The sequence below is a fragment of the Canis lupus genome, chromosome 19 (assembly GCF_003254725.2).
Source record: "Canis lupus dingo isolate Sandy chromosome 19, ASM325472v2, whole genome shotgun sequence".
NCBI classification, from domain to species: domain Eukaryota; kingdom Metazoa; phylum Chordata; class Mammalia; order Carnivora; family Canidae; genus Canis; species Canis lupus.
Window position 1 is genome coordinate 41,518,501 of NC_064261.1, and position 17,543 is coordinate 41,536,043.

Sequence of the window (17,543 nt, forward strand, 5' to 3'; positions counted from 1 at the left end):
ATGGCATGGCCTCAATGATCTACCATGTCTCTGCTGCAGGAAATATGCCAATGGACAGAGGTATCACAGGTCCAGGCCTTCGTAGCTCTAAATCAGGACCCGGACCTAAGGGCCTCTTGTGGAATGTGTTTGGTCACTAACGGGGCCAGTAAACTCTCTTCTGATATATCGGATGATAATTGTCTAAATAGGCCTCCTCCTCATAGAACTCATGTTGCTGGAGGAAACACAGGCCATTCCTAACAAAGGGGATGCTGACCCTCTCTTGCTGTTCCCTCCTAATAGATATGGGGGCTTCTTCCTCGTTCATTTCCTGGGTCAATGCCTACGATAATCGGAGCCAACTGTGGTTACTCAACCTTGGGATGGGGACGGGAAGGAATATTCCCAAGCAGCTGCCAAAACTCCTTTTGTTTTGGAAACGTTCCCTATCTTCGCTGGCATAGAGACTGCATATTTCAACTTGGTTGGAAAAAAGTGTGGTGTCTGCTCAACTGTCGGAGCTGACCAGCTTTAGAGCCAGGGATCCTCTTTCTCTATCTTCTGGCAGTACTTCACCTTTTCTGCCTCCTCCCCATCCTCTTGTTTCTGAACCACCTTGGGTGTGGCCTGTATAGCTGGTTCCTATACCAGCCTGAGTGCCTCTGGCTCCATAGATGCCTTCTCCTCCTAACCTTGCTATAAAGGAACAAAGAGCTCCTTGGACTTACACTACCCACTCCGGATTTCCCCACCGGTGCCCCCAGGTAAACATTAACAATGGAGAACAAACTGATTGACTTATAAGTGGACCCAGGTGGAACACAACTCAGTATTTAAACTAATTTAAGTTTGTTGGTTTAATTAAGATAGACATGTCTTTGGAGTAATCAGCAGTAAATATGAAACTTTTATTCTACCAAGGTTTACTAAAGATCAAAAAAAGCCTGCATTATCTTTGTTGCAGTTTGTTAACAAAAAGATGACTTAAAATGATGGTTAATTTTCTCTGTCTCAATTTCTTTGCGTGAATTTTAAGAAGCTTTCAAAGCCTTTGGTAACCAGAAACTTTGAAGTTTTACTCGAATGATAGATTCAGATTGAATTTATTGGATGTCCTGGTCTTTTCCAAATAGGATGAAGTGCTAAAGTTTTGATTATAGAACAGAGGTTTGTGCTTTTGACTTCTTATTGCAAAGAAACTTAGGATAATTGGGCCTGTTGGAAAATAGGCTTAGTGCTTAAGTGATGCATAAAATTGCCATCTAAAGAATTCTGGTGTAACAGTTCATAATTGGTTATTACTTCGTTTTTACTGGAGATTAAGGTTCCTAAGAGTTAAGACTGATGGAAATAAGGGAAGCAACTCTGTATGTAGGAAAGTAGGAGATGTATGAGTAAGATGTAAGGAACAGGAATATATTTTTGCTGAAGGTAAAAAAGAGTAATTTTGTACTAAAATGAGACTGATTGTGTAGAGAGAAATGGCTTGAGACAAAATCTGAGTGCAAAAGAAAGTTGTAGAAGGTTTGTGAAGGGAAATCTTTGGAAAGATATTTTATGTGTGGTCAGGATGGACTAAGGTTAAAATGAATGCATTTTAAAATGCCCTGGTTATATAACTGGAATTTGCTTTCTCTCTATTAAAAAGAAAGTTTTCTTGGATTGCTGGTCTGCTCTTGATAAGAAAACAAAAATAAAGTTTTCTCTTTTCTTTGTCAGCCCAGAAAAACCAGTTGCTATGTTTTGTCTTTATCAGGTCTTTAATGATCTATAATCTTATCTAGGCATGTGCTTTAAAATATTCTAAGGTTTCAACAAACTTCCCTGAGATTTCAATCCTAAATGAGTTTTCTAACTAATTAGGCTTGTTTACTCGATAATTTACATTCTGGTATAAGGTCATCTGTCGATATCCTGATTATTGAAGTGCTACTTGTCATAAAAATAACAGAATTTCCTGTCAGCTACGTCATAATGAACTCTCAGATCATTAACAGTGTTTATTTCTGAGTTTTTGTCATTTATAACTGTTCTGATGCTCTTGCAAAATGTTGTTTCATCTTTAAGGAGATTCATAAAAAGGACTTTTAGGACAAATACAGGTATTTGGTATCTTTAAGATTCTAAAACTGAAATGAGTAAGGATTTCAGAACTAACAAGAAAGCTACATTCAAACTGAATAAGAATTAGTAGCATGGAATTAAGTGAACCAAAGATGATGATTATAGTTTTGTGACTCTTGTTTGAAACACTACTGGTTCTCTCATGTTTGCTTTTCCAGATTAAGGAAACTTTCTCCTAAGATACCTATGACTTATAGAAATGTGATAAAATATTTCTTGAACAAATTGAAGCATTTAACTTTTCTCCCTACCTGAACCCTCTGAAATTCAGAAAGTCTCAGTAAGTATTCTTTCTTTCATGGCAATCATAGTTGTTTGCATAAATTCAAGAAGAATTTGTTCTTCTTATAACAGGACATCATTTAAAACATTGGTTATTTTACCAAGGCTTTGACTGGAATATCATATTTGAGAAAAATATCCATAGACTCAGATATGATCAGACAGCTCTAAATAATTGAGGTTGACTTTATAAAACATGGAGCCATAAAGTCCCTCAGAAATGTTGGCCTGATACTTTGCTTACAGAGTTCCCAGCAGCTTTTCCAGATAAGTAAAGAATGTCACTAGCTGGTAGGTTCAGGGACCTCAGGATACCTTGGGGACCTTGGGAAGATGAATTTACCCAAATCTGTAAGTATTACAGTTATGTTTCTGTCCTAGAAAGGCTACTAAAAGTTCAATCTAGATTCCTTATGAATAGTTCCAGCAAAGCAAATTTTGAAAAATCTATATGGTCAATTACTATTCTTGCTGAGCTTATGTAAGTAATTAAGCCAACTGTGTTGAGGATTGAACTTGTTTTACAAACAATTTAGTCTCCATTTGGCTATCACTGGAAATAAGGGTGATTCTAGGGAGAAAAATTATGTTTTATCACTGTATCTTTGAAGATGTTAAATTCTAGTTCTGGTTGACTTTGAATGTTTGTTTTTGCTTAAGCTAAACAACTTGAGGTAAACTTTAGAGAAATTGCCATAATAGCTCACATTTAGACAACCTTCATCCTTGTTATTCTGTGAGGATAATAACAGGATCCCATGGGCATATGACTATTTGAACAACTGGAAAAATGGGAGACTCCCCAAAAATTATATAACTAGCACCTTGAGCAATTCTTTTGGCTAAAATGACAAAATCACTCCTTAAAAGCCAGAGCCTACCCCACTCCGTGGGATTAACTATGGATTTGTGGAAGTAATGGACAGCCCCGCTTTCCTTATGATCATATTATTACACTTGAGGATGCCCATACACCCAGACAAATCTCGTTCCACTTGCCAGTGAGTCCTCATAATTAGGATATTGTTAAGGCTAAACATCAAAAGGAGAGGGCTTCTTGGTGGTTTTATCCTTTAACCATATTTGTCTCAGAATCTGCCTCTAATGATAAAAAGTTGCAAATAGAAGCCTTAGCCAAGCATACAGTGACCATCTTTAAGCTAGACAAGCAGTCACCCACAAATTCAAAAGGTGGTCCTCCAAAACCAAATGGCCCTTCACATCCTGACTGCAGCTCAAGGGGGAATCTTTGCTTTATTAAAACTGAGTGCTATGTATATATTCCAGATTACCACAAAAACATGCCAGGGTTATATGGATACCCAAAGGTAGGTGCTTTAAATAATCCCTCTCTTTCATTTAATGATTGGTTAAAATCATGGATCGGAGGAGGATTTTTGTCAACTATCAAAGGACTCTGATTGTGCTTCTTTTTCTTTTTGTTATTCTAATCATGTTTTGCTGTTTTCTCCTATGTCTCTTCAGCTGGTGCCCAGACTCTTTCACTGCCCTATCTTTAAGCCAACAGAAGATCCTTTCTACTCAGGGAAATTCATACATGTGGTCTCCTTTGGATTCAGCTGCCTCTGCCTTTCATAATTCCTATACATATAAGTCCCCAAGTGATCAATGGTGACCCGTAGGTAGGGAAATCTTTATGTCTCTATTCAGCAGGAAAAAGTTATAGAAGATGAGCCCTTCTACCCTCAGCAACCTTAAATATTTAGGGGTCAAAATTGTTCAGGGGGAATGATGTGGAGAAAGCTAAAAGGAAAAAAAATTCCTTTGCAGTCCATTGACAAATACTTGAGACAGGCAGAGTGATCTTCCTCAAGGAGCTTAGCTGCTTTGATATTAATACTTTGCTAAAAGCAAAAGGCAACCTCAGCTTGATATTATCCCAACCTTCAGGATCCTATAAAAAAAAAAATCTCCTTGGAAACTTCCTTTATCTCTACTCCTACCAAGATATATGTTAGCAATCATCCCTCAAGCAGATGGCCCATTGATATATATCTGAAGGGTCTCATGACTTAATGTCTTACTAGATATTAGTAAATGACCTTATCCTAACAACAGCTAGCCCCTCAAGGTCCTGTAGACCTTCCTTCCAAGTTCCTTAAAGACTATGCTTTCCCTAATCCAATCCCCGCAACCTCAGAGCAGCTCTTTCTGCCCAGGGGTCTGGTCCTCATGCTTTAATAAAACCACTCTATTTGCACCAAAGACACCTCAAGAATTCTTTCTTGACCATTTGCTCCTAAACCCCAACATTTTCACATTATTAGGATTTTGCTATTGTTTCTTCTTCTTTTTGATTATTTGTTTTTTGGTATAGCACATATAAGGCAATAAGAATAAAGAGAAATAAACAAAAAGCAGAATCATACCTACAAATACAGAAAACTAACTGATGATTGCCAAAAGGGAGGGGCATGGAAGTTGAAAAAATGAGTGAAGGGGAAGGGGAGATACAGGTTTCCAGTTATGGCAAGAAGAAGTCACAGGAATAAAATGCACAGCAGAAGGAATATAGTCAATGATATTGTAGTAGTGTTGCAGGATTTCTTTTCCTTTGGTACTTGCAGTTATTGGTCACACCCCTTGGAAGAACAAAGAGGTAGACCAGATGACTAGTGGTGGACAGCAAAACAAAGTTTATTGAGGGATAGTACAAATCTCCTGAAAAGGGAGGAGGCCTGAGAGGGTTGCCGTTAGGTTTTCTAAGTCTAGGGGTTTTTATGGGAATGTTGGCCAGCTGCCTTATTCTGATTAACCCTCCATGCACCTATCACCCAATCAGGTTTTTGTTCTTATGCTCATCTACCTGTCATGTAGTTGTTCACATGGGAAAGGGTGGAGGGCTCCTTCTAGTGTGGTGTAGAGTAACAGGATGGGGTTGTTTTAGCGGTTGTTTCCTCTTAGGATGGGGACCCCTTGCCCCTGTCTGCCTTTCTTGCAACTATCCTCCATTAATAATGGTATATTAGGACAGATGGCAGCTACACTCATGGTGAACATAGCATAATGTATAAACTTGTCAAATCACTATGTTATACACCTAAAATTAATGTAACATTGTGTGTCAGCTATGTTCAAATTAAAAAGAAATTAAAGAGAATAAAGGAAACGTTTTGTTTTTTGACCTAGCATGGATGGATGACAGGAAGAATACCGAATTACTCTACTTTTTGTTTGTCTTGGAGTTCTCTGGCATGGAAAATAATCAAGTTGAAAAGGTACAGAGTAGTAAGAAGTAGTATGACATATTTTTTTACTTATTTAAATAGTTTACTTAAATTCAATTTGCCAACATATAGTATAACACCCAGTGCTCATCCCATCAAGTGCCCTCCTTGGTGCCCATCACCCAGTCATCCATCCTCCCACCCACCTCCCCTTCTGCAACACTTTGTTTCCCAGAGTTAGGAGTCTTTCATGGTTTGTATTATATAATTTTTTTAAGTGGTCCATGGAGTTAAAAAACATCTGGAATTTGAATCCAGATTCTTCTCTCGTGAGCTATGGTCTCGTACAACTTATTTGTTCTGAGTCTTGCTTGATAATATCAATTGTTCCACTCCCGGAGGATTGAGTATTATGAAATAATGTATGAAAGGCACTCTGTGCCATACTATGAAATAATGTATGAAAGCATAATATATGGTAGGTAATAGAGGACAGAAATCCCAAAGAAGAGGACATCTAAGAATTCTAATTAAGACAATCTTTCAAAGCCTGGAAGAATCACATCCCAATGTACTAAAATAATTTATAAGAGTAATTAATGATGTTATTGCCAGTAACCTTTGAGAAGTCATGGCAAATGATAGCTGTGTTAGATTGTTGTCCCAATTTTTAAGAAAGGAGAGAAGAGAGGATTCTTAAAATTTAGTAATTCTAACCAACCTGCTAGATGTTTTAATCCCCTGGACCTTCCAGATTCATTATGGATTATGAAATAGATATTCTATTTGAAATTTTAAAAGAAAGTTGTAATTGCTGAAACAAGCATTTAGCCAAGTGCAAGTCTGCAAGTCGTGCTGAAGGTAACCAGATTTTCCTTTTTTTGGAGGGGCTGAAAGACTAATCAGAGAAACGTCAAAATGCCATAGACATGGTGTATCTGCATTTCAACAGAGTATGTGACAAAGATTTTATGAACCTTTAATATGTTAATGTGCATTATGACTATTGGAGGAAATCTATTGACCGCCCCCCCCCCTCTTTTTTTTTTGGTAAAGCAACTAGTAACATCTGAAAGAACTCTGGTTGAACAAAACATCATTGGGAAATATTTGTCTTGGCCTAACCTGGACAGTAACACTCTGTACTGGTTAGGCAACTTTTGGGATATTGGGTTTATTTTCAGACAACAATTTTTTTAAAGATTTTATTTATGCATGAGAGACACACACAGAGAGAGAGAGAGAGAGAGAGAGAGAGGCAGAGACACAGGCAGAGGGAGAAGCAGGCTCCATGCAGGGAGCCCGATGTGGGACTCGATCCTGGGACTCCAGGATCATGCCCTGAGCCAAAGGCAGGCGCTAAACCACTGAGCCACCCAGGGATCCCTGAGACAGCAATTTTTTTTTAAAGAAATCCTAACAAACTAGTTTGTCCAAAGGAGGGATCTGGCATAATAGATTATATAAAGCTATATTGGAAAGGAAATAATTAGTAACTGTTATGTGTACTCACCAAATCATACCTTGAAATCTTAACCCCCGATGTTATGGTATTAGGAGGTGGGGGGCTTTGAAAAATGATTAGGTCATGAGTATAGAGCCTTCATGAATAGGATCAGTGCTCTTAAAAAAGAGATTGCAAAGAGCGTTCTTGTCCCTTCTGACATGTGAAGAGGCGGTGAGAAAAGCACTAATTAAGAACCAAGAAATGGGCTCTCACCAGACTCCAGATCTGCCAGCGCTTAGGTCTTGGACTTCCCAGCCTGCAGAATTCTGAGAAATCAATGCTTGCTGTTGAAGCCACTTGGTATATGGCATTGTTGTGATAGCAGTCCAAATACACTAAGAATTATGGAGCAATGAAAGATACCTCTGGGAGTAGGGCTGTCCTATGAGCCAATTTCAAAGTTTTCAATATGTGTTATATGGGGGAAGAAATTAGAATCATTCCATTTAGCTTAAGCAGCCAGAGACAGGAGTACCTTGTACAAGTTATAGGGAGGTGGATTTGGGCTGGAGATAGAGTTTGTGAGAGCACTGGTCTGGGCACCTGCCAGATGAGAATTACATGCCCAGTTCAGCCCCTTCCTTGCTAGGCAGCCTGCAGCAAAGGACCTAACCTCTTGGGAACTCCGTTTTCTCATCTGTCATAGAGGCAAGCCCACAGAGACACTGCAAAGGGAAAAGTCCTTTCCGGAGTTATAAAAGATCCACACAATTCCTGGCACATAATAAGAACTCAGTAAGTGGTATTACAGTTTTATTATTAACAGAGTTGCCCAGTAATGCAAAGGATGAAGAATATCTGATGGTGGAGAGTACCTCAATAGTGAAAATGATCAAGCACAATTTTAATCTTTTAAAACAACAAGCCTACTGTGGGCAGCACACATCAGAGAGAGTTGTGACTCAGTCCCTCTCTTTGTCTGCTAGCAATCGTACGGACTAGCAGGGACTAGCAGGGCAGATGGGCAAGTGTATTTTTTTCTTTTGTATATATTTTTTTTATTGGAGTTCAATTTTCCAACATACAGCATAACACCCAGTGCTCATCCCATCAAGTGCTTCCCTCAGTGCCTGTCACCCAGTCACCCCAGCCCCCCGCCCTCCTCCCCTTCCACCACCCCTTGTTCATTTCCCAGAGTTAGGAGTCTTTCATGTCTGTCACCCTTACTGATATTTCCCACTCATTCTCTCTCCTTTCCCCTATAATCACTTTCACTATTATATTCCCTGAAAGAATGAGACCATATAATGTTTGTCCTTCTCCGACTGACTTACTTCACTCGGCATTATACCCTCCAGTTCCATCCACGTTGAAGCAAATGGTGGGTATTTGTCGTTTCTAATGACTGAGTAATATTCCATTGTATACATAAACCACAGCTTCTTTATCCATTCATCTTTCGATGGACACTGAGGCTCCTTCCACAGTTTGGCTCTTGTGGACATTGCTGCTAGAAACATTGGGGTGCAGGTGTCCCAAAATTTCACTGCATCTGTATCTTTGGGGTAAATCCCCAGCAGTGCCATTGCTGGGTCATAGGGCAGATCTAGTTTTAACTCGTTGAGGAACCTCCACACGGTTTTCCAGAGTGGCTGCACCAGTTCACATTCCCACCAACAGTGCAAGAGGGTTCCCCTTTCTCCACATCCTCTCCAACATTTGTTGTTTCCTGTCTTGTTAATTTTCCCCATTCTCACTGGTGTGAGGTGGTATCTCATTGTGGTTTGATTTGTATTTCCCAGATGGCAAGGAATGCAGAACATTTTCTCCTGTGCTTGTTGGGCATATCTATGTCTTCTTTGGTGAAATTTCTGTTCTTTTACCCATTTCATGACTGGATTGTTTGTTTCTTGGGTGTTGACTTTGGTAAGTTCTTTATAGATCTTGGATACTAGCCCTTGATCTGATTTTCATCTGCAAATATCTTCTCCCATTCTGTAGGTTGTCTTTTAGTTTTGTAGACTGTTTATTTTTCTGTGTAGAAGCTTTCTATCTTGATGAAGTCCCAATAGTTCATTTTTGCTTTTGTTTCCCTTGCCTTCATAGATAGATCTTGCAAGAAGTTGCTGTGGCCAAGTTCAAAAAGGGCGTTGTCTGTGTTCTCCTCTAGGATTTTGATGGATTCTTGTCTCACATTTAGATCTTTCATCCATTTTGAGTTTATCTTTGTGCAAGGTGTAAGAAAATGGTCTAGTTTCATTCTTCTGCACGTGGCTGCCCAATTTTCCCAGCACTATTTATTGAAGAGACTGTCCTTTTTCCAGTAGATAGACTGTCCTGCTTTGTCAAATATTAGTTGACCATACAGTTGAGGGCCCATTTCTGGGTTCTTTATTCTGTTCCATTGATCTATGTGTCTGCTTTTGTGCCAGTACCACACTGTCTTGATGACCACAGCTTTGTAGTACAACTTGAAATCCGGCATTGTGATGACCCCGGCTGTGGTTTTCTTTTTCAATATTCCTCTGGCTACTTGGGGTCTTTTCTTTCTTTCTTTTTTTTTTTTTTTTTTCTGATTCCACACAAATCTTAAGATTATTTGTTCTAACTCTCTAAATACCAAGACCATGGTATTTTGATTAACTGTAAATTGCCCTGGGTAGCACTGACGTTTTCACAATATTAATTCTTCCAATCCATGACCATGGAATATTTTTCCATCTCTTTGTGTCTTCCTCAATTTCTTTCACAAGTGTTCTGTAGTTTTTAGGGTATAGATCCTTTACATCTTTGGTTAGGTTTATTCCTAGGTACCTTATGCTTTTGGGTGTAATTGTAAATGGGATTGACTCCTTAATTTCTCTTTCTTCAGTCTCATTGTTAGTGTATAGAAATGCCACCGATTTCTGGGCATTGATTTTGTATCCTGCCACACTGCCGAATTGCTGTATGAGTTCTGGCAATCTTGGGGTAGAGTCTTTTGGGTTTTCTATATACAGTATCATGTCATACTGTACATAGAAAGTATGTACATATCATGTATCTGCGAAAAGGGAGAGTTTGACTTCTTCCTTGCCAGTTTGAATGCCTTTTATTTCTTCCTGTTGCCTGATTGCTGAGGCTAAGACTTCTAGTACTATGTTGAATAGTAGTGGTGAGAGTGGACATCCCTGTCATTTTCCTGATCTTAGGGGAAAGGCTCCCAGTGTTTCCCCATTGAGAATATTTGCTGTGGGCCTTTTTTAGATGGCTTTTAAGATGCAGAGGAATGTTCCCTCTATCCCTACACTCTGAAGAGTTTTGAACAGGAATGGATGCTGTATTTTGTCAAATGCTTTCTCTCCATCTATTGAAAGGAGCATATGGTTCTTGTTTTTTCTCTTGTTGATATGATCTATCACATTGCTATATGAGTGTTGAACCAGCCTTGCATCCCAGGGATAAATCCCACTTGGTCATGGTGAATAATCTTCTTAATGTACTATTGGATCCTATTGGCTAGTATCTTGAGAATTTTTGCTTCTGTGTTCATCAGGGATATTGTCTATAATTACCCTTTTTGGTGGGGTCTTTGTCTGGTTTTGGAATCAAGGTGATGCTGGCCTCATAGAACAAGTTTGGAAGTATTCCATCCGTTTCTATCTTTTGGAACAGCTTTACTAGAATAGGGATTGTTTCTTCTTTAAACGTTTGATAGAAATTCCCCTGGGAAGCCATCTGGCCCTGGACTTTTGTGTCTTGGGAGTTTTTGATGCCTGCTTCAATTCCCTCCCCAGATATTGCCTTGCTCAGGTTTTCTATTCCTTCATGTTCCAGTTTTGGTAATTTGTGGTTTTTCAGAAATGCGTCCATTTCTTCTAGATTGTCTAATTTATTGGTATATAGCTGCTCATATATGGTTCTAAAATCATTCATATTTCCTTAGTATTGGTTGTGATCTCTCCTTTTTCATTCGTGATTTTATTGAGTCTTTTTTCTTTTTAATAAGGCTGGCTAGTGGTTTATCTATTTTATTAATTTTTCAAAGAACCAATTCCTGGTTTTGTTGATCTGTTCTATAGTTTTTCTGGTCTCTATTTCATTGAGTTCTGCTTGAATCTGTATTAACTCTCTTCTGATGGGTGTAGGTTTTATTTGCTACTCTTTCTCCAGTTACTTTAGGTGCAAGGTTAGCTTGTGTATGTGAGTTTTTTCCAACTTTTTGAGGGATGCTTGTATTGCAGTGTATTTCCCTCTTAGGATTGCTTTTGCCGTATCCCAAATATTTTGAATGGTTATATCTTCATTTTCATTAGTTTCCATGAATCTTTTAAATTCTTCTCTAATTTCCTGATTGACCCATTCATCTTTTAGCAGGATGCTCTTTAACCTCCACGTGTTTGAGTTTCCTCCGAATTTCTTCTTGTGATTGAGTTCTAGTTTCAAAGCATTGTGATCTAAAAATACACAGAGGACAATCCCAATCTTTTGGTATCGGTTGAGACCTGATTTGTGACCCAGTATGTGGTCTATTCTGGAGAAAGTTCCATGTGCACTTGAGAAGAATGTGTATTCAGTTGCATTTGGATGTAAAGTTCTGTAAATATCTGTGAAATCCATCTGGTCCAGTGTATCATTTAAAGCTCTTGTTTCTTTGGAGATGTTGTGCTTAGAAGATATGTCATTTGCAGAAAATGCCGGGTTGAAGTCTCCCAGTATTAATGTATTATTATCTAAGTATGTCTTTACTTTGGTTATTGACTGATATATTTGGCAGCTCCCACATTAGGGGCGTAAATATTCATGATTGTCAGATCCTTTTGTTGGATAGACCCTTTAAGTATGATATAGTGTCCCTCTTCATCTCTTACTACAGTCTTTGGGATAAACTTTAATTTATCTGATATGAGGATTGCTACCCCTCCTTTCTTTTGAGGACCGTTTGAATGGTAAATGGTTCCTCAACCTTTCATTTTCAGGCTGTAGGTGTCCTTAGGTCTCAAATGAGTCTCTTGTAGACAGCAAATAGATGGGTCTTGCTTTTTTATCTAGTCAGAAACCCTGTGTCTTTTGATGGGATCATTTAGCTCCTTCACATTTAGAGTTACTATCGAAAGATATGAATTTAGTGTCATTGTAGTACCTATTCAGTCCCCATTTTTGTGGATTATTTTTTGTATATCCTCTTTCCTTTACAGAGTCCCTCTTAATATTTCTTGCAGAGGGATCCCTGGGTGGCGCAGCGGTTTGGCACCTGCCTTTGGCCCAGGGCACGATCCTGGAGACCCGGGATCGAATCCCACGTCGGGCTCCTGGTGCATGGAGCCTGCTTCTCCCTCTGCCTGTGCCTCTGCCTCTCTCTCTCTCTCTCTCTGTGACTGTCATAAATTAAAAAAAATATTTCTTGCAGAGCTTGTTCGGTGGCCACATATTCTTTCAGTCTCTGCCTATCTTGGAAGCTCTTTATCTCTCCTTCTATTCTGAATGAGAGCCTTGCTGGATAAAGTATTCTTGGCTGCATGTTCTTCTCATTTAGCATCCTGAATATATCCTGCCAGCCCTTTCTGGCCTGCCAGGTCTCTGTGGAGAGGTCTGCTGTTAATCTAATATTTTGCTCCATATAAGTTAGGGATCTCTTGTCTCTTGCTGCTTTAGTGATTTTTCTCTTTATCTTTGGAATTTGCAAGTTTCACTATTAAATGTCGAGGTATTGAATGGTTTTTATTGATTTTTGGGGGCTCCTCTCTATCTCCTGGATCTGAATGCCTGTTTCCTTCCCCCAAATTAGCGAAGTTCTCAGCTATCATTTGTTCAAATATGCTTTCTGGCCCTCTGGCCTTCACAGTGCCCTCTGGAACCCCAATTTTTTTTTTTTATAATTTTTTTTTTTTTACTTATTTATGATAGTCACAGAGAGAGAGACAGACAGACAGACAGACACAGGCAGAGGGAGAAGCAGGCTCCATGCACCGGGAGCCCGACGTGGGATTCGATCCCGGATCTCCAGGATCGCGCCCTGGGCCAAAGGCAGGCGCTAAACCGCTGCACCACCCAGGGATCCCTGGAACCCCAATTATACATAGATTTTTTCCTTCTGAGGCTGTTATTTATTTCCCTTAACCTTTCTTCGTGGTCTTTTCATTGTTTTTCTTTTTAACTCAGCTTCCTTCCTTGCCATCAACTTATTTTCTATGTCACTCACTCTTTCTTCTCCCTCATTAACCCTCATCATTAGGACCTCCAGTTTGGATTGCATCTCATTTATTTGATTTTTAATTTCAGCCTAATTAGATCTAAATTCTGCAGTCATGAAGTGTCTTGATTCCTTTATGCTTTCTTCTAGAGCCACCAATAGCTTTATAATTGTGCTTCTGCATTGGCTTTCTGATATAGAATTGTAATCCAAATTCTGTAACTCTGGCAGACAGTACTGTTTCTGATTCTTTGTTTTGTGGGGAGTTCTTCTTTCTAGTCATTTTGCTCAGTGCAGAGTGGCTGTATGAGTGGGCTGAGTCAAGAATATCAACCACGACCTAAGTAAATTTCACCCTAGATGATTCTGCCGAGGTCAGAGACCAGAAATTGAAAACAAAGATCAGAGCAAAATAAAACAAAAGGTCCACTAAAGTGAAAACCACATTTTAAAACAAAGTAGTAAAAAATAAAAGGCCAAGAATCCTAAAGTATAAGATAAAAAGAAAAAGAAAAAGGAGAAGTATAAAAGTGGGGGGGGGGGGTACTGGGAGATGGTGGTGGTGATAATGTTGTAGTGGAGGGAGAATGTAGTCTACCTGAGGGGTCCTAGAGAGTGATCCTCTTGGTTCTGGGTTATTAAGTTCTGTATGTTAGAAGATGCTCAGTCCCAAATTTATATAAACCAGAAATACTTGTAGAGGACCCCAGGATTGACCACCAAAACATAAATGAGATAAAAGAGGGGGACAGAATGGGAATGAGGAATCTCACAGAATGAACCAGGATGGCATAGTAGTTGGTTCTGGGTGCATGCTGGTCATGGTTTATAAGAATTTAACTTCTGCCATTATAGAACAAAATGAGGCAGAGAAAACAAAAAACACAAAACAAACAAACAAACAAAAAAAACCCCATATCTTATATATCTCCCAAAATTGAGTATGTGGAAGGGAATCTAGAAGTGGAAAATATATCTAAGACTTGTAGTTGTAGAAATATGAAAGTCAAAAAGGAAGAAACTTAAAAATGAAGAGGTGGTAAATTATTGTAGTTAAGGTTGGAAAAGAGAAAAAAACCTGGAAATTTACAGTCTGATATAAAAACGCTTTGTACTGGAAAAAGGAAGATAAAAAAAAGGAGGAGTATCCTCTGGTTCTATATATTCTAAGTCCATGGACTTCCCCTGGAGCTTCCCAGCCTGCTGGGTCCGGGGCTTGCCCTTCCCCCGTCCTTCCAGCTGGTCTCCCGGGGGCGGGGCCTGCGGTGCTGCGTCTCAGGTGCGCGCCCCTGGGGGATGCCCCGCCCCCGCCAGGTGCCCCCCCAGGCCCGTGTCCTCCTGGGATCGCTCCCGGGAGCCCCCGAAGGCAGCAGGGCGCAGCCCCCTCCCCGGGGCCCCGCCCGACCCCCGGCTTCCCCCGAGGCCCCGGGTGCGCTCCAGCCCTGCCCCGAGATGGGCTGCGGTGGGGGTGCGCTCTCCCCCGGCTCCCTCCTCTGCTCGTGACCCCGGGACCTGGGGCTCCCCCGCCCTCCTGCCGGCCTGCCTGACCCCCTGCCGACGCCCTGAGGCCTTTCCCTCCGGGGAGAGGAGGACGCTTCCCGGGGGCTGGGCCTGCCTGTCCCCAGGCTCTCCCCGGCCCCTTAGCCCAGCTCCCCTCGGGGCCCTCCCTCTCTTGTGTCTTTTTTTTTTTTCCCCACCTTGCTGCCTTGTTAGAAGCAAAAACCTTTCCCTCTGGAGCATTCCAGCTGTGCTCTCTTTACATCTCAGGTAGAGTTCAAGGTTTTTAGGATGGTTTGAAAGTTATCCAGGTGGCAGCTCAGCGGTTTAGCGCCGCCTTCAGCCCGGGGCGTGATCCTGGAGACCCGGGATCGAGTTCCGCATCGGGTTCCCGCATGGAGCCTGCTTCTCCTTCTGCCCCTCTCTCTCTCTTTCTCTCTCTCTCATGAATAAATAAATAAAATCTTGAAAGAAAGAAAGAAAGAAAGAAAGAAAGAAAGAAAGAAAGAAAGAAAGAAAGAAAGAAAGAAAGAAAGAAAGAAAGAAGAAAGTTATCCAGGTAAGTTGGTGGGGCCAGGTGAGCTGAGGACCCCCACTCCTCCACCGTCTTACCCTCCTCTCCTGTGATGGGGCAAGTGTATTAACAAACCGTAACTCAAGGACAAATGCCATCAATGCTGTAAGAGCCTCAGAAAGTAAGAGCACAAATGCTAAACCTTTTGAGGGAAATATGGAAGGCTTCATGGTTTTCAGTGGGGCGGGGAGAGAAGCAGAGCATCACTCCCGGGGGGACTACCACGTGGAGAAGCTGTAGGCAGGAAAGCACAGGGATATATCCAGAGAAGCAGCGCAGTTGGAAGGGATGCACTGCCCAGACTTAACGGACAATGAAACCGAAGTCTGGATGATATGGGGTAGGAGAGTCAGAGAATGAGTCTTGGGTTTAACCTGGGGAGGGATAGGACACATCTGAAGGGAGAGGAGTGACTTCATCATTACCGTGCTTTGGAAAACCGAATCTGGTGGTGGCAATACAATTGGCTCTCCTAAAACAGGAAGGCCAGTATGAATATAGCTTAGAAGGCATAAATAAATAAATAAATAAATAAATAAATAAATAAATAAATAAATAAATAAATAAAAGGTTTTAAAGGAGAAGTTCAAGTAGGATAAAGAGGCATGAGAACACGGAGGAAATCCCTAATGAGACATAAATGAAGAGTGGCCTGTTAGGGAAGATTTGACAACGGAGCATGTGCTGGTCTCACGTGAGAGTGAGTTTTAGTTAAGTAGGTTTTAGTAGGAACTTTTGAAGAGCAGGTCAATGCCATTTCTTCACACAGTTACCCTTACTAAATGGATGACGGCGGATGAATACATGAATGATTTGGCTTGAGTTCTAAAGGGAAGAGTGGGAGATGGTAATGAAGAACCAGAAGCTTGTGAGAGTCAGTTTGAGAAGACAAGGCTGGTTGGATAGACACAGGAGTTAAGGAGCATGTGTCTGTTTGTCTGTCTGTCGGTCGGTCTAGGAGCTGAGTTAGGACCAAATCCAGCCCAGCACCTTGTTTCTGTGCAGCCCCTGCGCTAAGAATAATTGTTACATCTTTCGATGACTGGAGAAAATCCAAAGAAGATTAACATTTCATGACCTGTGAAAATGAAATGAAACTCAATTTTCAGTGTCTGTAAATAAAACTGATAACCTTTTTATTATTTTCTTATTACAGAGGGAACCAGCTTGCCCATTATAGGAGCGGTAACAACGTGCTAAGCATCACATCAATGTTATCTACGGAATTCTCACTACAACCCTATGAGATTTAATTCATTGTTGCCATTTTACTGATGAGCAAAAAGAAGGTCATGTTTCAGCCAAGGTCACACAGTGTCACACTTACACCCACATCAGTCTGCTTTGCCAGATTTCCCACATTCTCCTATGGTAAAAGCACAGATCTTAAGAGTAGTGGGATCATGATGTATTTAAAAAAGAGGATTTGGGAGTATGTTGAATGTTTGGAGGGCAGTTTGGGAACTGAATCAGCGGAAGGGAATGGCTTGGGCAGACACACCTCTAAGAGACGTGTATGAATAACTCACTAATTCTTATAACTCTTCCAGGAGTTGGATACGGTTATTAACACCCTATGCAAAAACAAAAACAAAAAACAAAACAAAACAAAACAAAACACCCTATGCTGGAGGAGTGGTCTTGTTTAACACCAATTCCCAGGTAAAAAGGTCCAGCAGGTGGATATTCTAACATTTTGGGTCTTTGACAGGTGACAACACTAGGCCACCTCAGGCTCATCCAACCCTAAGTATCTAAGATCCCTCGTTCGGAAGCAATTAGGGATGATTGCTACAGATTCGGCTTTTACCCTTTCTCCTGCATTTGTGCCTTAATATGCTAAAGAGACTTCCTGAATCACAACAAACCAATCAGCATTTGAAGAGATGCAGTGATGAGTGTAAAGTTCAGGTAGAGAAGGGTGAAGGCAAGGAATTCTGTAGGAAGCCTGGAGGCAGAGGACAGTCTAAAGGTTTCTGCAGGGGTAGACTTCTGACAGTGGTTTGCAGCCTTTTACATGGGTGTTTATCCCCGTGATTGTCCCCTTCGGCTCTTAAAGCAGCCACTGTCCCACATGGAATTTACTTCTGGCTGCTGCTGACAAAACAGGAAGTGATCAGAATCCAATCTGCTTTTTTCGGCTTTCTGAACTTCAGGCGTTTAAAAAACAAGTTTTTAGCAGTGGATTTACGGCTTTACTTTTCCACCTCTGGTTCTTACAAAACACCGTAGGGGTTAAAGTAGCAGCGCAAAGTCCTGTACAAATGACTGACGTAA

At 40.7% G+C, this 17,543-nt stretch overlaps 1 long non-coding RNA gene across 1 annotated transcript; it reads left to right on the top strand.

Annotated features, from left to right (window-relative positions):
- The first annotated feature begins 490 nt into the window (after positions 1–490).
- Positions 491–5,628, top strand: LOC112648845 (uncharacterized). Its single transcript, XR_007404021.1, has 3 exons — positions 491–746; positions 2,265–2,386; positions 5,539–5,628. It is a non-coding gene; the product is annotated as an uncharacterized LOC112648845 (long non-coding RNA).
- The last annotated feature ends 11,915 nt before the right edge of the window (positions 5,629–17,543 follow it).